The 18,044-nt window shown below is 48.3% G+C and overlaps 1 long non-coding RNA gene across 1 annotated transcript in view; it reads left to right on the forward strand.

Moving 5' to 3' along the window:
• Positions 1-1,444: 1,444 nt before the first annotated feature.
• Positions 1,445-18,044, forward strand: part of LOC133349660 (uncharacterized) — a 36,632-nt gene continuing 20,032 nt past the window's right edge. The window contains exons 1-2 of the long non-coding RNA XR_009755973.1: positions 1,445-1,640; positions 12,330-12,388. This is a non-coding gene — a long non-coding RNA (uncharacterized LOC133349660). The remainder of the gene's footprint in view (positions 1,641-12,329; positions 12,389-18,044) is intronic.

Here is an 18,044-nt window from a genome sequence, read left to right on the forward strand (position 1 = left end):
CCCCCCCACCACCACCACCACCCCCCACCACCACCACCACCACCCCCCCCACCACCACCACCACCCCCCACCACCACCACCACCACCACCCCCCACCACCACCACCACCCCCCACCACCACCACCCCCCACCACCCCCCACCACCACCACCCCCCACCACCACCCCCCACCACCCCCCACCACCACCCCCCACCACCACCCCCCACCACCACCCCCCACCACCCCCCCACCACCACCCCCCACCACCACCACCCCCCACCACCCCCCACCACCACCACCCCCCACCACCCCCCACCACCACCACCCCCACCACCCCCCCACCACCACCACCCCCCACCACCACCCACCACCCCCCACCACCACCCACCACCCCCACCACCCCACCACCCCACCACCCCACCACCACCCCTCACACCACCACCACCCCCCCTCACCACCACCACCCACCCCCCCCTCACCACCACCACCCCCCCCCCTCACCACCACCACCACCCCCCCCCCTCACCACCACCACCCCCCCCCCCTCACCACCACCACCCCCCCCCCTCCACCACCACCCCTCACCACCACCACCCCCCCCCCTCACCACCACCACCCCCCCCCCTCACCACATCACCCCCCCCCCTCACCACCACCACCACCCCCCCCTCACCACCACCACCCCCCCCCCCTCACCACCACCACCCCCCCCCCCTCACCACCACCACCCCCCCCCCTCACCACCACCACCCCCCCCCCTCACCACCACCACCCCCCCCCCCTCACCACCACCACCCCCCCCCTCACCACCACCACCCCACCCCCCCTCACCACCACCACCCCCCCTCACCACCACCACCCCCCCCCCTCACCACCACCACCCCCCCCTCACCACCACCACCCCCCCCCCTCACCACCACCACCCCCCCCCCTCACCACCACCACCCCCCCCCCTCACCACCACCACCCCCCCCCCTCACCACCACCACCCCCCCCCCTCACCACCACCACCCCCCCCCCCTCACCACCACCCACCACCCCCCCCCCTCACCACCACCCCCCCCTCACCACCACCACCCCCCCCCCTCACCACCACCACCCCCCCCCCCTCACCACCACCACCACCCCCCCCCTCACCACCACCACCACCCCCCCCTCACCACCACCACCCCCCCCCTCACCACCACCACCCCCCCCTCACCACCACCACCCCCCCCTCACCACCACCACCCCCCTTCACCACCAGCACCCCCCCTCACCACCACCCACCACCCACCATCACCTACCACTACCGGTCTCGTTACAAAAAATCCACGATCATCGCAGCCCGAGTGCGAATGCGCCTCGAGGTGGGCTGCGCGCCTCTCTGCGCTAAACCGGTTTCCGTGCCCCTCCCAGACAAGCGGCGGCTTGCAAAACCGAGGGCGCGCGCAGTTTGCCAAACAACGACATTATCCATGTTGTTTTTTGTTTGTTTAGATCGCATAAATATGAATGTGGCGTTAAACCGGCCAACCAACCGACACAGCCAACTCAGTAAGGTTTGTCACATAAACAGAACGTGCCAATTCGTTACGAGTGCAGCACACGGCGGTGTGTTGGAGAGCAAATCCACAACATTTACAGTCCGAGTACGACGTTACAACCGGCATCATCAGGCGGTGAGTTTGGCAGTGGTGGTGGCAACGATTGCGTGCGACGGGCAGACTCATGATGCCCAGAATGGGCTAACTACTGGACGTCTGTGGAAGAAAAACTGCATTTTATCTCGTCGGATTCCTCCAGCAAAAATACATATTCTGATAACTAACGTTGGTAGGGGTTTTTTTTTTTTAAGTGAAGCCGAGTTATGGTTTTTAATTCAGTTGAATCCAACCTTCTTTGATTTAAACATCGGAATAGTTGATATTATTTATGGGATTTCCCATTCAGATGTTGTACTCACTGAATGCAGTACACCCAAGTAACGAGGTAGTAAACCTTTATAACCAGGTAAAAGCCCATTGATACCATTCACTATTTTTAATTGGAGACCCAGCTTTGCATAAGTACACCGACAATGACAGATTCTACGTGTCTAAACAAAAACAGGTTTTACCATATAAATTCTAGCCAGAACATGTTTTTTCGTCCAGAGTTTTTCGTGGGGGTATACTTATAGATGTAAAACATGTCAATGCATTGCTTAGCTGAGCCGTCCTATTCAAGGGGATTACTCTTTTTTTCCTCCCCTTTAAAACAATCTTGCAGAGTCCAATTAGGACGAGGGGTTTGGCCAATGTCATCGTTGTCAAAACATGCTGATACCTAAATTATAATAGTGGTGGGGCGAGTGGCCAAGGCGCCATGTCTGGATAATTTTTAAAAAATGTATATCTGGAACTGGGTTTTTTTAAATTGTTTAAGCCAAAAGGCGTTTTGTTGTTTTATTAGTTCAACACCCAACCGAGACGGAGAAACTGGACAAATGGGGGCTCGCACAGAAATACGCCATGGTGAGAGGGTTTATGTGTTGCCAATGGTCGTGATAGCCGATGGATGTTGCCCTCATTAAATATAGGTATTTCCACTTTATTACGTAACATTGTATTCGTTTGAGAGCTTGCAATGCAGTCGTTGACCAATGCACACATTTCACTGTTAATGATCAGCCTGAGAGTAATTGTGGCCATAGCGTTCCAGGCTTAACCTCAAGGTCTGCAAATTCAAATACCAGAAAAGGTTCAGCTCTGCCCATCAGCCTGCGGTTGATAAAATCAGTACCACTTCATGAGAATTCAATAGTATTTGTTCTTTGGATGTACTCAGCCCTACAACATATTTTGCAATTTCCACTAATGACTTGTGGATGTTGTGGACATCTATCGAATAATGGGTTTATAAAATAAAATCGATTATTGGTCACAAGGCATGCGTTGAGCTCTTCGACTCGTATACAATACGCGGCGTTAGATTCAAGGCAACGGTGTAGCTACCACAGGAATATCCGATACCACATGCCTCACAATGCCAAGCGGATTCTATTGAATACAAATCGAATGAAAAGCGTGCGCTAGATTTGAACAGATGAACCTTATGGCGGTATCTCGGGGTCATCTTTAGTCTGTTGATGGTCGGCAATCGACTCATCTCGACGAGCTGTACACGATGCACTATTCAAAGTTGAAAGTCTCCTGTACAACTGTGAAATGATGGGTGCTTCATCAGCCAGGGAGCTAAGGCAGAACCAGTGGGATATGGGGTTTTAATCTCGGTTACAGCCACTTGTAATTTAACTGGGTTCTCAAGTGAATTTGATGGTCTAAGCCCAGTCACCGATGACTATGCATTAAAGATTGCAGGTAAAATGTTACATTTCATTTGGCTGATCTGTCATGGCTGCACACACACCAATACACAAAACACATTAATTTGATTTTCACTTACTTTGGCTATATTCCAGTATGGAAAGCTTAAACATCTCGTTTGACTTTCATGGGGAAAACTCATCGCATGGTGCAACGGAGAGTTGGACCACGAGTTTGAGACATCTTGCATAAAATAAAGACTTCCAAATGTCTTCTTCGTCTCATCATATGGCGCTACAACTTTGAAATGCATTGGACAGAGCAAAAGCTCCTTTTTGAAATCCTTTATATTAAGTTCACTTGCTTGCTTGCGCGCTTACGACCGTGCAAATCTTTCGGTCGTTTTTTAACCCACTTCCCGTGATCCAATCGAGCTGACATTTTGCACACAGACTCGTTGTGCGTGACAATTAATTTTCGTTAAAAGTTTTTTCCAAAATGTTACACTGTTTAAGGAATTTAAAAAATATATATTTAATTACTAATTGCTTAATGGTGGCAGACAATCATCTGACCCATAGGTGGCAGCCATCTCAAGCCAGAGGACGAGTGGACTCTAGCCGCCACGCATATAAAGGATTTATAGTGAAAAACTGTTTTTACGGGTAAATTTTTATCCGTTTCAAATCACGCACAGTTGATGGCAAACAGGCAGCGTGCCTCGCTCATCTTTTAAAGGGCATTTAGCGACGCTCTTACAACACGGCATCCCACAGTACACCCGAACAAAATCGCTACCCTCAGGGGGTGTAATGATTCAACTCTACCCCGCCACCCTCCACTCCCCGAAAAAAAAGTGTCCCAGAAATAAAATCTTTAATTTCCTCGCCAGATTTAGTATTATTTGGTAGCCCGGGGTGCCTGCCATAAGGATCAAATCGCCTATCGTGGAATGGGTGAATTAATTCTAGATTTGAAGCTTTCGTGACTGCAAGGATTAATACTCATAGGTTTTTCGGTAAAGTCACGTAGGTAAAAAAATTAAAATAATAATAGAAATAAAATAATAAGTCACGACGTTTCGGAGGCAACACGAAGTCTCCGTCATCAGGTGGGACCATCACAGCTAGATTTACTCTCTCTTTACGGTCGCACCTTAGAATAAGTATAACCCGTAAAACAAAGTTTTTCACTCTAAATCCTTTATATGCGTGGCGGCTAGAGTCCTCTCGTCCTCTGGCTTGAGATGGCTGCCACCTATGGGTCAGATGATTGTCTGCCAGTATTAAGCAATTGGTAATTAAATATTTAATTTGTTTTCCCTAAACAGTGTAAAATTTTGGAAAAAATTTTTCACGAACATTGTCTCGCACAACGAGTCTGTGTGCAAAATGTCAGCTCGATTGGATCACGGGAAGTGGGTTAAAAAACGACCGAAAGGTTTGCACGGTCGTAAGCAAGCAAGCAAGCAAACTAAATATAAAGGATTTAAAAAAACCTAAGAGTATGAATGGGTGAATTGTTACATGCCTAGGGTAGGGGTTAATACTTGCTAGGGTAGGGAATCATTATTTATTCATTCGCTTTCCCCTTGCAAATCTTACGAATAGTCACGATTCTAAACCGCGGTTTGATTCAGGATTTTTTTTTTTACCATTTCGATTAATTTATCGAACTCGAGGCTGCTTCGGTTATTTCAACCAATTGTCTACTGTACAGTCTATCGAATCTAAATATTCCCACTCACACAAAACGAGACGCTTAAGGAACATTGCTAAGTCGACACAAGCCCCAGCCGTCACATATTGTGCCCCTTGGTGGTCGAGCGGTCCACCCGGCATCAGCCACGGACCCACAACACAGGGTTGATAAAACGAGGTACCACTTTGTGAAATCTCGTGCTCGTCACACGCGCGAAATAAACCAGCACCCGCCATGCGAATGTGGAATTCCCTCCACTGGTCAAGAGGACTGGGGCTTCTGTGCCTTACGCACTGTACGTACAGTAAGGTACAGTAACCACGGCGTACTGTACTACAGTAAGGCCGTACAGTCAGCCCGGAAGCTCCGGTTGAATTAAAACGACGGTGGGGGGGGTGGGATGGTTGTGTGTTTCTTCTCGCAATGAGACTTCTGTGTTCCCCTATCACAACGTCGCGTCGCCCCGTTCCATCAAAACGCTGAACAGACTTCACCCACCGTGCAAAAGCGGACGCGCACGCTTTTATGCTAAAATAAAAACCCCAGTACGGATACGCGGCGCGAGCCAATGACTGCGCTCGCCTCGCCTAAACGCGGTGGGAAATGCAACCGCGAGTTCGTGAGCCGCCATCTCATTGGCTCGTCGCGACAAGCCCCGCCCTGCCCCCCCCCCCGCCGGCCCTTTGCATGTCCCTAGGCGGTCGTTGATTGGACGATTTACGTGAATAAATTATGATAATGAGGCGTTATAATGACACGTGGCTGTAGGTGTTGAATGGAGCTGGTGGGTAAATGATGAGAGTGATGGCTGTCTTTATAGAGCTGCCCGCTTCTCTCTCCTTTCACGGGGGCATCGGTTCGATTACCTGCCACGGCTCACGTCAGTGGCGGGTGGTGTTTGACCCGGTCCTGGGTATCCGCATGTACCTCGCCTGGTATGCAGTTTTCAGTTTCATTTATTTGGTATAGTCCCGTGAGCCATTCGGCTCTTGAATCGGGTGCAACCGCAAACAAACACAAAACAAAAAACATGAACAAGAAAACATCTTAAAGTGACTATGCGCAAACAGAAAAATCCAGGAAAAAACAGCAACATCTTCCAGGAGGTCGTGGGTTCGATCCGGACCCTGATCCCTGCTGTTTATTTGGAGTTTGAGTGTCTCTCTCTCTCATCATCATCACAGTGGCTGTGAGATGTTAACTACCTCGCATGGTATACAGGAGGTCGTGGCGTTCGATCCCGACCCTGACGCCTGCTGCTCTATATTTAGAGTTTGCGTGTTTCTCCCGTGTATATTTCTCCGGGTCATCCGGTTTTCCTCTCCACATTTAGGGTATTTGGCTGATATAGATTTCCAATTGATAAGTCACTAAGTTGGGCTATCATTTTAGGCCAGGTTGCTTCTGAAAAAGCTATTTATAGCTCAGTGGGCCTCACCTGGTAAAATGTAAATAGCTTAGTTATTTCAGTTTAGTGTCAATCCAACAATTGTGGTCAAAACCCGCCAATGAGGAGGCTTTTCACCTGCTCACCTGTAGTGTTAAGACTTTGCAAACAGTTTCGTGGAGGGGAAGCGTACGTACATTTAAGAGTTCAGAATGTAACGTGGCAAGAAAGGTGCTTTAGACATCAGTAGTAAGAAGAGGCGTTAATGAGTGAGACGCTTGTGCAGGATGAGGGTGAGACAGGCATTGGACTGATTACAGACACCTCAGAAGTTGGAAACCAATGGGAAGACCTAAAGCCAGATCGTACAACTACCAGATCTAGCAGAAGGAGGCCGGTGACTTTGGAATTGGAGATGAGCTTATGATGATTAAAACGTTGCAACGAATCCCACTGGAATCCCACCTGGTTGAAATGAAGATGTCTGTTTAGACACATTTTTAAAATAAGTATTTATGGATTCTCACCAGTAAAATGAGTGTACAAATATTGCAACTCATGCCTAGTTATGGTCAGAATATAAAACATCAGCCATGGTTTATCCACTGCTGGATGACGGTTTCCCCAAGCCGTCACCACCACACGCTATTGCGATGCAATAATCCACCTGGCTGATTTCATCACTCCGTCTCCACGGGACATTCCCTCTCTGACCCGTTTCCTCCTTTGGCTGCCACTCCGGCGTTGGTCCCGACGATGGGCAATCATCTCTCCTCTCCATGACGTGCCCTGCCTGAGCCCACTTTTCTTAACAGAGGACGGTGACCTTTAATAAATGAGAGATGATCCGTGGAGACTGTGAGCCTCATAGTTTATCGGTCAAAGAGGACATTCATCCACCTGTCCACCAAGTGAAAAAGACACACACACTCTTTGTGTATTTAATAAACGCAAGTGCATGTTCTCTATTTATATATAAAGCAACAACACATTCCGGATTGTTATTGCTGCGTCTGCGCGAAAACAATACGTTGGCATTGGCAGGGATAATGCTAAGTATGCCTCACAATAATGATGTGCGTGGTGTCCTCGTGTGCTCTGGATTTAACATAGGAAGTCACGGTCCTGGCCAATTGTTCTGTTAAAGCCTTCCCCGTGCAGACGCAGGTGTTGTGCGTAGCGTGACGTAGCCTCATTCAAATTAAGAATCGCTCTCTACGCGTTCGCCGGCGCGTGTTTAGCAATCATCGGGCGCGCGCAACGCGTGATCAACAGCATCACCAGCTACATCCACTGCTGGATGAAGGCCTCTCCAAATCGCCGCCACTACCCATCACGATCCTGTGATGTAATAATCCACCCAGCATCTGCGCATTGACTGATTTCATCGCTCCATCTCCTCGATGGATGTGTTCCCGGATACGTTGCATTCCTTGGCTAAGACTCCGTTATTATTCCTGACCATCGGTCATCAACCATCGCTTCTTTACGCGACGTGGTCTGCCCATGACCACGTTTCTTATCAATTTCAACAATGTCATCGACATGGGTATGTCAATGACATGCGTATGTTCTCTAATCCATATGTTCCTATTGCTGCCTCTCAATGTATTTTCAAGCACGCAGCATGTAACAGACTCAAATTAATATTGGATCGGAGCATATTGGTAAACGTGGAAAGTCGTCAACTCTAATGACATCTGGAGGAGCTGTGATTTTTGGAAACCCAGGCTCTCCAGCACCAACCCACACACGCGAGACCAGGGCTCAATTTCTCACCGAATATTCTCTCGCTCATTGGTATAACTTGGGTAAGTTTCACGTGCCGAGTAGCCACAGCCATAGCGAGATGCGGTGGTGTTCCGGGTGCGGAAAAGCATCTTAAACCCGGCTGAGATTAGGTCTCCTGCTTGTGACTCATTGCGTGCTCGCGAGAAACACGTGGCGGCCTCTAGAACGTGACTCAATGGAGGTCGCACGTGCGTACGCACATACACGTGTGAAGGTCCGACTGACTCTTCATTCCCTCGTGATTAGCAACGCCAGCTGCTTGATCTGTTCTGTCTCTTTGCCAAAACAAACACATACACGTGTGTGTGTGTGTGTTCCGGGGCGTGCGTGTCTACTACGTACGTGTGCATCATTCCGGTGACTTGGAGGCGATTGTGGTCTTTTTTGGTGTGAGAAGAGTCTCGTTAAATTGTCCCAGGACAATGTCCAATGCCGAGTGTGTCTTGCAGAGACAATGGAAGGGACGTGGGTGCATTCGCGCGAGCCTGATCCTCTCTGTTTCTTTAGCTCATAGTGAATACGAGAGAGTGCGCAAATTCGTCCTGAATGGTTATGCCATAGCCCACATCACGGCAGCGTATAGGTATGCGTACTAACGTAAGTTGATGGGTTGCGAAATAGCTAGGTGGGCGGGACAGTGGTTAGGTGGGTAGATAGGATGGTAATTATGTGGGTGGGTATCTACGTAAGTGGGTGGGTAGATAGGGAAATATGTGTGTTGGTGAGTAAGAACATAATTAGGTGGGTGGATAGGTAGGTCGGTAAGTAGGTGGGAATGTAAATATGTGGGTTGGTGGGTAAGTAGGTAGCTAGCCGGGTGGGTGGGTAGGTCAGTAGGATTGTGGATATTGTGGGTAATTAAAATGTTAGGCAGCTTGGCAAATCTTGAGTAGGTCAGTCAATAGGTTGATTGATGAGTGTAGTAGGTAAGCAAGTGGTAGAAAGGTGGGTAGGTATATAGTCGGTTAGATAGGTGGGTGGGGAAGTGGGTAGAAATTATATAAATGAATTGATATCTAAGTCGAAAAGTGAGTGGGTAAGTAGGTAATTAGGTGGATACATGGGTGGTTCCATATCCCTGTCAATATATAGATGGGTTGGTATATAAATAAGCAGGTAGATATTGCGGCAGGTGGGTTTGTAGGTCAGTAGGTACATTGGCGGGTAGGTGGATTGGTAGATAAGTAGGTAGATGTGAAGGTATGTGGGTTGGTAGGTAAGTAGGTAGATGTGAAGTTATGTGGGTTGGTAGGTAAGTAGGTAGATGTGAAGGTATGTGGGTTGGTAGGTAAGTAGGTAGATATGAAGGTATGTGGGTTGGTAGGTAAGTAGGTAGATGTGAAGTTATGTGGGTTGGTAGGTAAGTAGGTAGATGTGAAGGTATGTGGGTTGGTAGGTAAGTAGGTAGATATGAAGGTATGTGGGTTGGTAGGCAAGTAGGTAGATGTGAAGGTATGTGGGTTGGTAGGTAAGTAGGTAGATGTGATGGTATGTGGGTTGGTAGGTAAGTAGGTAGATGTGAAGGTATGTGGGTTGGTAGGCAAGTAGGTAGATGTAAAGGTATGTGGGTTGGTAGGTAAGTAGGTAGATGTGAAGGTATGTGGGTTGGTAGGTAAGTAGGTAGATATGAAGGTATGTGGGTTGGTAGGTAAGTAGGTAGATATGAAGGTATGTGGGTTGGTAGGTAAGTAGGTAGATATGAAGGTATGTGGGTTGGTGGGTAAGTAGGTAGATATGAAGGTATGTGGGTTGGTAGGTAAGTAGGTAGATATGAAGGTATGTTGGTTGGTAGGTAAGTAGGTAGATATGAAGGTATGTGGGTTGGTAGGCAAGTAGGTAGCTGTGAAGGTATGTGGGTTGGTAGGTAAGTAGGTCGATGTAAAGGTATGTGGGTTGGTAGGTAAGTAGGTAGATGTAAAGGTATGTGGGTTGGTAGGTAAGTAGGTAGATATGAAGGTATGTGGGTTGGTAGGCAAGTAGGTAGATGTGATGGTATGTGGGTTGGTAGGTAAGTAGGTAGATATGAAGGTATGTGGGTTGGTAGGTAAGTAGGTAGATGTGAAGGTATGTGGGTTGGTAGGTAAGTAGGTAGATGTGAAGGTATGTGGGTTGGTAGGTAAGTAGGTAGATATAAAGGTATGTGGATTGGTAGGTAAGTAGGTAGTTATGAAGGTATGTGGGTTGGTAGGTAAGTAGGTAGATATGATGGTATGTGGGTTGGTAGGTAAGTAGGTAGATGTGATGGTATGTGGGTTGGTAGATAAGTAGGTAGATGTGAAGGTATGTGGGTTGGTAGGTAAGTAGGTAGATGTGAAGGTATGTGGGTTGGTAGGTAAGTAGGTAGATATGAAGGTATGTGGGTTGGTAGGTAAGTAGGCAGATATGAAGGTATGTGGGTTGGTAGGTAAGTAGGTAGATGTGATGGTATGTGGGTTGGTAGATAAGTAGGTAGATGTGAAGGTATGTGGGTTGGTAGGTAAGTAGGTAGATATGAAGGTATGTGGGTTGGTAGGTAAGTAGGCAGATATGAAGGTATGTGGGTTGGTAGGTAAGTAGGTAGATGTGAAGGTATGTGGGTTGGTAGGTAAGTAGGTAGATGTGAAGGTATGTGGGTTGGTAGGTAAGTAGGTAGATGTGAAGGTATGTGGGTTGGTAGGTAAGTAGGTAGATGTGAAGGTATGTGGGTTGGTAGGTAAGTAGGTAGATGTGATGGTATGTGGGTTGGTAGGTAAGTGGGTAGATATGAAGGTATGTGGATTGCTAGGTAAGTAGGTAGATGTGAAGGTATGTGGGTTGGTAGGTAAGTAGGTAGATGTGAGTGGGGAGGGCTGGTCACCCCGTGGTGCCCTTATAAAACTCAACGTTTAACCTACTCACGCTTGTGCCCGCCCTCACAGTCGAGCATATTTGCGGAATACACCACGCCACCGTTGACCCTGGCCATTGACCGAGCAACCCAACGTTCCTACCAGCTCCCTCCGCAGGAATGTGCTTGTGTACAATATCGTTTTTAAGCGAGTTTCATGTGTTCGTAAGACTTTTCCATATTTACATTTTACGTACTATATCATCATCAGCGATGCTCAATTCACTGCTGAATGAAGGCCTCTCCAATCCGCCGCCATCTCTCACAACCCTGCGATGTTCATGATCCACCTGGTACCTGCACAATAACATATTTAGTGGCTCCATCCCCCTGCCACACGTCTTCTCGGATGCCGTTCCATCCATTCCGTGGCTGCCACTCCGTGATTGCTCGTGACCGTCAGCCACGTGTCCTTCTCGATCTCGACTTACCTTTTTTTTAAACAGGTGAACTCTGCCATTACACCGCGTGTGCTCTCCAATCCACGTGTTCCACTTTATAGCTCTCAATGTAATTCCAAGCGTGCGTCTCTCCCCCATGCTCCTTTGCGCAGTTTTCAGATTTTTATTCATTTATAATTTTCGTTATTTGCCGTGTGTCCGAACTAGATATATATATCTCCATGTGTATTTCTCTGTATCAGTATTAATACTGTGTCACGTTGTCGTCGGAATAGAACTTCCATTTAAGCGGTAAATTGGTTCTGAACGCCATTCGTAATGTAACAAATAATTTTGTGATGCTGTTGCTGCGTGGACAGTGGTGTACGACCACTAATAACACACGCAACCTCAACACATTCGCAATAACAACGCTGTCTGTGTGGCCTCAAAATACGCAAAATAATAGGAGGCGACGTTTCAGGCAATGGTCCTTATTTGTGGCACCTGAAAAAGGGCCCGGAACGACGTGTTAATGCCTGATAGGTCACATATTAAATAAATAGATGATTATTATCGCTTTAAAGCCACAGTGTTATTGAATAATGTGTTGAGTTTTAATTGTTATTGCGAAATTTAGGAACAATTAATGCCATGTGTATAAGTGTGGTGATACAGTGCGTGTGCATTTAAAGTAATTTGCTATAGTTTTGGAAACCACGTGGGGTTACCAAAACAAACGCGCATTTTTTAAAACGAAAAAATATTCAACAAACATTCGCACAATGTTTAAACAAACCGATAGATTATTTTGAAATATTTAACCCAATGAACTAGTCCCGATGACACGATACGGCCTTGGCCACAGCTTTAAATTGACATTACATCTAAATGTGTACGTTTGTAATCCGTGACAATGTAGTAATATCTCATTACAGGCCGGGCAATATCAGAAACAAGAAAAACATCTCTCTTTACAAACGAGACAACATGTCCGGTGAGAACATGATGTGCTAGCGTGTGTGTCCCTGTTCACGTGTGTCCCTGTTCACGTGTGTCCCTGTTCACGTGTGTCCCTGTTCACGTGTGTGTACCTGTTCATGTTTGTGCGTGTTAGTGTGTGTGCGTGTTATTGTGTGTGCGTGTTAGTGTGTTTAATGTTTGTGTGTATACAGCACACAAGAGCGTTATATTTGTTTGTCCTCGATGCCAGACGTCGCCGGGAGAGATATCGTGTCTGAACCTGGCTCGATTCTCCCCGTGGTTAACCCATTTTTCGTGTTAACGTGTTAACCTCTTGCGGCGTTGTGGTCCTGCACATCAACATCGCTCGCTACGCCCCACATCGTTGCCCACAAGCGCGCGGGACACGCATGAGCCCCCCCTAAGGAGCCATCCATGCAGCAATCTGTCAAAACTTGAGCCCTCCCCCCCTCCTATACGCACGCGGACTATTTACACCCCCCCCCGCCGAATCCTATAGAACCGCCGATTATTAATCCACGCAGAAACGATCAAGGATTAATAATCTTAACGCGGTTAAGCAAACAGATAGTCCACCGCCGGACTAACTCATTTGAAGGCCGATGTAGACAAATTATTATCGAGGCTTCACCCCCCCCCCCGTTTCCTATGCGAACATTGTCAGTAGACCCCCCCCCCCCATACGCAAGCGAACATATTTGGGTAATTCATAATCAACGTTTTTGGGTTTATTTATAAATGTGTCGTAACCCTCCACCACCCCACACGGCCAATCAGTAAAAAAGTGTCACGTTGACAAAAGACAAATAGTTCACTGCTTTAGCCCACCGGTGTGTTGAAGCGTGAAACCACCACATTTACAATTTGAGTACGACGTTTCGCTGGTAATTGCATCCAGCATCATCGGGCAATTCGCCAACGTTAATTATGAATAATATTGGTCGCCAAAGCCTACGTGTATTTGGGTAGACCCCCCCCCTCCCCTCTCCATGCGTACGGACTCAATGGATGGCCCCTAAGAGGAGCTTGGCAAATGTGACCGTAACAGAGGGTTGGCCACATCGACGAAGCAGGAGCCGCCTGCAGCAAGTGTCTTGAGACTCGGTTAAAGCCCTCCGCGTTAAGGGCTATCGCAGACGACACCAGCAACTGCATCAATGCGCGAATCACTACGCCACCGCTCCCCACAAGTACAAAAAAATACAATGACAAAGATCCCCCGGATAGCCTTGGGCAAGTGCTGTTAGCGAGCACATATGAAGGCCGGCACGCACACGAGGGGGTGGGTGGCCACCACTACGCCCGACCGCCTTTGTTTCCCCAGTAGCGATGTTTACACACCGCACCAGGTACTCATTTGAGGCTGAGTCGACCTAAGGGAGGGTGTAGGACCGGTTCAGATAATTGTCGCCGGTGGTGACCGTGAGTGGGAATCGAACTCGGGTGGCCGGGTTCGCAGCGCAGCGTAGCGCTAACCGCTACGCCACCGCTCCCCACAAGCACACAACACAGACGCGCATACACGCGACCACACAGTACAAACACACACACACGTGTGCGTACACAAACACACACACACCGACGTGGGCACATGCATACACGCACACAACACTCATACAAGACAAATATCTCCGTGTACGGAGTCAGGCGCAGAGTCACGCGGAGACACACACGGAGACACTGAAACAAACGCACTCACACGACCACACTTGCAGAAACACACACACACCCGCATACTGGCACATACAGAGACACTGACACAGAGACAGGCACACAAAGACACAGACACACTGAACGAAGCAATTGTTTGTACTAGGTAATGCCCACTGAGTGATATAGCTCTTTTCCAGAAGCGATATGGCCAACGAAGTGGCTTACCACGTGGACATTTATAGCAGCCAAATACTTGAAACGCGCGTTGTCTCTAAATGTTGAAGGAAAAAACCAGAGGACACGGAGAAATACCCACGGAGAGAGGAAAACATGCAAACCCACGACCTCCTGTATACCAGCAGTCGAGGGAGTTAACATCTCGCCACCGTGACACTGACAGACACGCACAGATTCTGTGCCACACGTTCACACAAGTTCAAGTTTATTTATGTAAGCAGGTGAGAGCTCACGAGACTAGGATTGCCTCGTTTTCAAGAGTGACGCATTGACACACAATGGCACATACAGGGATAGAATGACAGACACACAGACGCTGACACATCGACACGTGACTGACACACAATGATGCACACTGATACACACATGATGAGATTCACACACGCACTCATACATTCTACAAAGTTCCCCCGCTGTTAGCGAGCACCTATGAAGGGCCTGCACGGCAAACGAGGGGGTGGGTGGGTGGGTATCACCACGCCTGACCGCTTTTGTCTCCCTTGTGGCGATGTTCACTCACCGCACCAGGTACTAATTTAAGGCTGAGTCGACCTTGGGGAGGCCCAGGACCAATTCAGATATTCGCCACTGTTACAGGTTGAGAGCGCAGTGTGCAAACCACTGCGCCACCACAGATAACATAATCACGCAATGATGTTCTCTCACACATCACACACAGAGACACACACACCGACATACACGCTCGGACACTCACACAGTGACACACGCACAGTAACACACGCACAGACACTCACACAGTGACACACGCACAGTGACACACGCACAGACACTCACACAGTGACACACACAGTGACACACAGTGACACACAGTGACGCACGCACAGACACTCACACAGTGACACACGCACAGTGACACGCACAGACACTCACACAGTGACACACACACAGTGACACACACACGCAAAGACACTCACACAGTGACACACGCACAGTGACACACGCACAGTGACACACGCACAGACACACGCACAGACACACACAGTGACACACACAGTGACACACACACAGTGACACAAACACACAGTGACACACAGTGACACACGCACAGACACTCACACAGTGACACACGCACAGACACACGCACCTACACCTCTGGACAGCCTCGACTCCACTCCCTTCCTGTTTTTAAGCGCCAAGAGCATTGTTTGGGATCGGCTTCTCTGGAATTACGCGACGCGGGGTCACACAATGAACAATGTGTTTCCGGCGATCTGTCTCGAGTCCCCCGCCCGACAAGACACACACACACAGTGACACACACAGTGACACACATACACAGACACACACAGTGACACACACAGTGATACACACACAGTGACACACACAGTGAGGCACACACAGTGACACACACAGTGACACACATACACAGACACACACAGTGACACACACACAGTGACACACAGTGAGACGAGGGGTTCATAGTGACACACACAGTGACACACACACAGTGACAAACACACAGTGACACACACACAGTGACACACACACAGTGACACACACAGTGAGACACACACAGTGACACACACAGTGAGACACACACAGTGACACACACAGTGAGACACACAGTGACACACACAATGATACACACAGTGAGACGAGGGGTTCACAGTGACACACACAGTGACACACACAGTGACATACACAGTGACTGGAGGGGCTCACAGTGACACACACATTGACGCACAGAACATACAGCAACACACACAGTGACACACACAGAGTGACACACACACAGTGACACACACACAGTGACACACACACACACAGTGACACACACACAGCAACACACACAGGGTGATGCGTGGGACGATGTTATCAGGTGAAGACAATGTTCAGTATCCAGAACGTACGGACAGATGTCAAGCTGATGAGTACGATTAGGATCATGATTATCTATCAATGACGATCATTATATTTATCACGATTCTTCCGTAATGATAAGAACAGTATACCTATTCAGAACTGACGATGATCCTCCGACGATCATTGTGATGATTCAGTAATGGTCATTATCATCACGACCCTTCACAAATATTGATGATACAGCAGTACTGATGGTTATCATCGTGATAACCAATAATTTAGCATGATGACTGATGATTCAGACATGATAATTCTTATCGTCATGATGTCTTTATCGGTTATGGTGGTGATGATGATGATCACTATCATCCAGCAATGTCCAGTTCGTATCCCGGCCACGGCTAACATCAGTGGCGAGTGATCTTCCTTGCCACCTCGGCCCCATCAGCAACCCGCACTTACCAGCGTGGTGAAGTATGGTCAAACAACTCCCATAACCGACACAAAATAGGGAGGAGGCCTTCAATACAGCTGCAATTATTTTCTTTATTATAGGTGACAGTTTAGGTGTCAAAACTTGGCCCGGGTATTAAACAACCAGGACAGACACTCTCACGCACACAGACACACACACAGGCTCGCACATACAGACCTACTCAAAGACAAAGCTCCCCCGTATAGCCTTCACAGACTGTTGGTGCAAGTGCTGTTAGTGAGTAGCACCCATGAAGGCCGGCACGGCACACGAGGGGGTGGGTGGCCAACATCACGCCCGTCCGACTTTATCTCCCCAGTGGCGATGTTTACACACCAGGTACTCATTTGAGGCTGAGTCGACCTAGGGAAGGCCCAGGACCGGTTTAGATAATCGTCACTGGTGTTGGCCGTAAGCGGCAATCGAACTACGCACACACACACAAACACACACGCAACGCTATAGACATTCCAACCGGATGAAGTTGTCTGTAAATTTGTGCTTTAAAAAAAAAAACATCTCCCCGCATTCCAGGTGTGTCTGTGGCTGCGGCCGGGCACCGCAGCGCCAGCATCTGCACGCGAAGCATCTCGCCGCGTCGGAATATCGCAAAGCTCAGCAGGAGTGAGCCTGGACAGTGTTTATAAAGACGGTCAGCAGGCGTTGAGCGCAGTACAAGCAAACCACTGCCCCCCCCCCGCCTTCACCAATCCGCTGTGAGCAGCGTGGTGAAGTCTGGTAATAAATATAGCCCGTGGCCTGAAAACCATAAGGAGTTCCTCTTCCAGCAGTGGAGTTACAAAGTGCTGTAAGTGGTTATTGTCATACAGTATTTTTTATAACTGCAATTATCAATAATCTGGAGGCTTTTGCGCTTGCACACAGCTTATAAATAACAACCATGGTGTCAAATTAAATTAAAACAGTCTATGCTGAAGTGTTTGCGCAACAATGGTAATAACAAGCTACGTAAAAATAAAAAATAAGTGGTTATTTTAGAGTCGCTAAGAAGAAAATATTATCTTAATGAGCAAAGCTACGAGGCTGTAGAAATGATAATATTATTATGCATAGTAATGGCCTTTTTAGAGGAAATAATCTCACTTTTTAGAGGAGATTGTGGCTACAATTGGGAAGAGAGGCCAATTCCAATGAATGAGCGAGTGGATGGTCGCTCCATCCAGCAGTAGATCGACAATGGTGACAACTTATCATTAATGCCGAGTGCATCAAATCGACATCAAAGGACCTCAGTTTAACACATAGGTTTCCGTGACCAATATCATCCATAATATAGCTTTTTTTGGGGTTCGCGTAAATATGCATGCGTCGTTCAACCCGCCACAGCCAATTAGTAAGGTTTGTTACGTAAACAGAACATGGCAATTCGTTTCTAGTACTGCACACCGGTGTGTTGGAGAGCAAGGCCACATATTGTGTACTCAGATTGTAAATGTTGTGGCTTGGCTCTCCAACACAC

The sequence above is a fragment of the Lethenteron reissneri genome, chromosome 31 (assembly GCF_015708825.2).
Source record: "Lethenteron reissneri isolate LAM-NWPU_2019-01 chromosome 31, ASM1570882v1, whole genome shotgun sequence".
NCBI lineage: Eukaryota > Metazoa > Chordata > Hyperoartia > Petromyzontiformes > Petromyzontidae > Lethenteron > Lethenteron reissneri.